Genomic DNA, 4,957 nt, shown 5'->3' on the forward strand with positions numbered 1-4,957 from the left:
GGTGTTGTTGCAGATCGAGGTGGGAATTATTAGACCGCTGTTTACAGTTAGGCAGTTTAGCCTAAAAGGTCAGGCTGTCTCCAAAGGCTCACAAGACACATGAGAGGGCTTCTGACATGATTAATGACAGCACATCACAGGGACATGTTTGGGGATTTTTGTCTTATTTGTTGCAGTTGCTTGTAAAATGCAGAAAATGTGCTTTCATAGGCAAACATATTTTATAATCACCTAAAAAAGTTTAGAGAATTGTCTCCCTGACATCCAAAATATGTTCACCTTTTAGGCTCCCGTTTGGCCTCTTCACAGAGGCCAAACGGGAGCCTAAAAGGTCAGGCTTTCTCCAACGACAGCTACTTTTTTGGTAAGAGATAATGAGCTAAAAGGTCAAAATCCACTCATAAGTTTGTGATTTTATATGCATTCACATAAAATCATAAACTAGACTGTTTAAGAACTGTCAAATAAATGATGTGAGGCACATATTTTGCTCTGAAATGCCATACTCGGATAAATATATTCCTGTACTTTAAACTCTGACAAACAACAGTTCAAATATCTAGATACAGTGAACTGTAGTTAGTCAGCTGGGTGGGTTTTTCAGTTACTGGCTCTTCAGGAGGAGCAAAAACTGTGACAAAAAACACATATATACACATATATGCAGGTCTTTGTTTTTCAAAGTCTCAATAAAATGCCTCCTGAACTTTAAATCACTCCCCTTTTCATTCTGTGCACTCTTGGTGAGCTTTCATTCACATCTCATATCTTTTGATGGGGCTATAAATTTAATCATAAAATAATAGACAGCTTTATTTTTATGTCTTAACCAAAACAGCTGAACAGTAGATAAAGAAAATAAAATGTCCTCTGCATTAAAATGCTTGACAGCTTGAATTTTAAGCCATGACTTTAAACCTTTGAGACAATTTACAGTGTGTCTGAATTAAATACAGAGCTGTTAATCATTCTGCCAGTTTCAATTCTTCAACTTTGAATTTCATATTCAGTAATCATACCCACATGGTCGAGATGAGGCGGTACATTTATCTCCTAAGAGAGATATTTTCTGCTGCCTATTGGTAAGCGAGCTAATTTGAAGAAGATAAAGCAAGGTGTAGATAAATGCATAGAGAGGAGAGAATGAGAGCGAGACAGACAACAAGGAAAGAAAAACATATGGCTGCCGTTATCTGTCTATTCTTTCTTTTAAAGCCTGAGGTGCAGGCTCAAGTGTGAGCGTGTAGGAGTTTTTGTGTGTCTGTGTTGACTAAATCTGCTGCTCTCTATCTTTTGCTTGGCTGCCTTTATCTCTCTTTCCTTTGCTTTCTTTCCCAAACCTCGCTGTTTTTATGTGTCTCTCTTAACATTTTATATCCCTCTTTTCCCCCTTCACATATATCTTTTATTCTTCATCCATATCTTTCCCCGCTTCAGTCTGCCAACATCTTTCTCTATTAGAGGTCAGAGTTCAACAGTGTGTTGACCTCATCTTTGACTGAAAACATCAGTGTGTCATCTGAAGCCTCGCTGGGGTGGGGGTCAGCAACCACTGGGGAAAATGTCACGGCCCTGTATCCATGACAAAGGTTGTCATTCAAAGCTCACTCGGAATCTCTGCCAGCACTGATGGATAAACCAGCAGGGTCCTAGGAGATTTATGGAAATAGTAAAGAGGGAGAATCTATTTAGTCATGTTATTTCAACATGTGAAATAAAATGTGCTTTCAATCGTCTTCCACTTCACGCCACAGTAATCACATCAAACGGCTCTTGATTATTATGGCAGAGAGAGCTGGCTGACTCCGGACAGAGCGCAGACAGAGAAGGAGCAGGATGAATACAGATGGAAATCGGAGACGCTTATTCTTCTGCTTCCAGCTCTGAGAGTATGAGTGTAAGTTGAAGTCCAGTAATTATACATAAAACATATTAAACACATTACTAAGCCTGTGTCCATCTGGCTGGAGTCTACACGCTGAACATGGCGAGCACAAATTGGCTCAGGTATCAAGCATTAACATGGAATAATGTGGAACACTTGCAGCATGTTGACCTACATACAGACTCAGATACATGATAGTAATTGGAACAATAACATATTGTGTACAAGGTAGAGGTCTGCCCACACAAGGAAATGAGTGTTTAGTGCACGGATACCAGTGTTTATTTCTGCGCTTCACCTTTATGTAGTTCTGGGTTTAGTCAGAACTACATAAAGATGTAGTTCTGCATCTTTCACATTAAAACACTGACTGTCCTCAACCCTTTAATGATGTGTAGACTTCTCGTATTTCTATGTTTTCATGTACTTTGAGTCCATTACTAATGCTGCTCAGTGTTATACAGATGATAAACATTACCAGTAAACTAGACAGGCTCTGCTCGGGAATCTGACCGGGCACCACAAATTACCAAAGTGAGGAGGAGGAGGAGGAGATAGTTGGTGTGTTAGTATCACTTATTTCTGTGTAAACCATAATTATTTCTTGACAACCACAGAATACTTCAGAATAACTTTATAATACATCTTATTGAAACTGATTTGCACGAAAAGCTTCTAAGTTGTTTAATTGCCTTTAAAAAAAAAATCAGTTATAAGTGTATTGATACCAAGAATGAGTTTTTTAATGGTACATTTTATAACTGTTTGTAAGATCTGTCTCTCAATGCAAGTGTCCAGTACTGGATATCAAGATGCAAACTGCAGTAATTTGTCACTGAGGCTACGTTCACACTGCAGGTGTTAACGCTCAATTCCGATTTTTTTGTCTGCTTGTTCACACTACAAATAAAATGCGACAGCAAACGCGCTCTAGTGTGAACGCTCAAAGCGGCCCGCATGCGCAAAAGACAATGTCACACACAACGCGCTCTGTTTGGACCCAGAGCAAACAATATTGTTTGACTGATGGCCCTTAATATAAAGACTTCGGACTTTACGTTTCCCAATTTTTGCTTTAAGTTATTTTGTTATTTACATAATAATGTAAATAACCTAATAATTATCCTTATTGCTGTTTTAGAGGAGCGGTACTTCAAAGGATAGTTGCAGATTTCTGTCAGAATCTGCAGATTATACAGTACAAATAAAATGTTCACGTTTCTCCAACGATGTCTTCCCAACAGTTTCACTGACATCTAGACTGGATGGCCAGGAAGCGTTCGTGATGTCTTCTCGGGCGCTTCTCCGGAGCTGATAATTGGCGTCTGTCTTGTGTCAGTGACGTAAAAGACGGATTTAATGCGACTTGACCGTTCAAACAGCAGTCGCTTTCTAAAACATCGGATATGTATCGGATTCAGTACCACATACGAAAGTGACCCAGATCGGATTTGAAAAGATCGGATTTGTGCTGTTCACACTGTCATACCATGATCGGATATGGGTCGCATAGGGTCAAAAAATCGGATTTGATGCGCTTTCGCCTGCAGTGTGAACGTAGCCCAATTGTGTCTGATGTTAGCAATGTGCCAATCAATATATGAGGTCAACCTGAGAGTTTTAAATGTGACCATAGGTGACCATATTAAGGATACCTGGTCTCACTGACATCACACAGTGAGAAAACCATGTCTGGAAAAGAGCAATCTTAAGTCTGAACCTTTGGATTATGTTCAATATGAGAATCCATTATTTTAATAGTGTCTGTAAATGACAGGGATGAAAGAGAAACAGCATATTCAGTCCATTTTAAAGACATTTTTGCAGCTATAAATATCATAGTTCCCTCTGATCATGAAAAGCATGTATATGTGTCAAGACAGACTGCTCATACTCAAAAGAAGGCAGCAGCCCCATCTGCACAAGCTAATTTTGTTTGTGCAGAGACAAACACTCTTCTCTTCACAGACGCGGATCAGAAAGATGCCACAAAAGACGACACAGCGATGTATCTCAGTTCAACCCTTTGACTGGGATGTGGAGCTACTCACAGCTGGACCCAGACTGAATAGAGATTAGATGCGGTCCTAATGATGTAGCTGGACTTGCCTGCATGCCCATTTGTTATGATGATTCTTATTTATTTATTTATTTATTTGGTCTTTCTTTCAGCTGCTGATGAGGTTTCCAAAGGGGTGATGAAGAGCGAATAGGAAGAGATTGCAAATTCAGGCACAATGACACACCTGTTGTCTGTAGGTGAGAACATTACCAGCCTAATTAGAAGAGGGACATCATGTGGCTCTAATCAGATGCGCTGTCGAACCATCTGCAAAACTGCCACTCTCTCTCTCTCTGTGGCCAGCAGGTGGCAACATGTTTAACAAAAACTGGAGCGCTGACATGCCAACTTGTTTGGATTTCAGGAGAATTAGTATTTCAACTTGTACCCCATCTTAATACACATTTCGACGCACTAAACCAAACAGGACAGCGGCTTGGTGTTTGTCTTCGTCAAACTTCTATCCTTTAACGAGAAGCTTGCGCATGGCAAGTCCAGATCCAGTGTGTTCAATACTACTGCCAAGCAGAAAGTTAAATTCACTTTTCATTTAAACCCAAACACTATAAATCTTCAGGTCATGGGGCCATTTCAGTCGAGCCTGAAACAAAAACAAGCGAAATCTCCAACTTTACAATCAGCTGGATTCAGTTTACTTCCATTCTAAGCCATCTGATCGATAATGACGCATCAGTCTCGCATCAAAGTGAATGTGTCCCAGTATCTGCGGTCAATGCGCTGCTTTGTGTGCGCGACGATAACTGCGGCTTTCCTGATGCCTACTTCAAGTCCACAGTTATGTCGTACATCAGAGCGTCTAACTGCCAATGAACATGAACGCAGCGGGGCTCGAAACAAACAATCTGCTGTTTGTCTTGCTGCTTCCAATCCCATCGTCACAGAAGTGATGAGCACAAGTAAAACATAAAAAAGATGCACATGTTTGTTTGCTTTTTTCTATGACTTTGTTAATTTAAAAGTCTATTTTCCCGATCGTACCTGAAGCCATC

The sequence above is a fragment of the Simochromis diagramma genome, unplaced genomic scaffold (genome assembly GCF_900408965.1).
Source record: "Simochromis diagramma unplaced genomic scaffold, fSimDia1.1 OVJJ01000618.1, whole genome shotgun sequence".
In the NCBI taxonomy this organism is placed as follows: Eukaryota; Metazoa; Chordata; class Actinopteri; order Cichliformes; family Cichlidae; genus Simochromis; species Simochromis diagramma.